The following is a 360-nucleotide window of genomic DNA, read 5'->3' as shown; positions in this document are numbered from 1 at the left end:
TATATTTCACAGATACAATTGCTATATTATTACATAGCTAAAAATCATGACACTTAGTAAGAAGCACATTTAAATTTTTTGATTAACAATATTTATGATATCAGCACACTATAACGATCAAAGAGGATATTCGCGTGTGCGATTGTTGTTATGATCGAATTTACGATTAATTATTTACAAACTATAAACATTCAGTTTTCCATAAAGATTCAGAAGGTATCGAGGATAGGAAACCTCGTTTATTCCGCGGAACAGTGTTCTCCATGTCAAGAGAGAGTTTTGTTTGTTGAAACCGATTCACTGCAGTCCGTACTCGTTTTAACGTTCGCATAAGCTTAACTGACAATGAAATGAAGCTTT

Source organism: Bombus pyrosoma, linkage group LG12, assembly GCF_014825855.1.
Source record: "Bombus pyrosoma isolate SC7728 linkage group LG12, ASM1482585v1, whole genome shotgun sequence".
NCBI classification, from domain to species: Eukaryota; Metazoa; Arthropoda; class Insecta; order Hymenoptera; family Apidae; genus Bombus; species Bombus pyrosoma.
Note: the sequence above shows the minus strand (reverse complement) of the source record.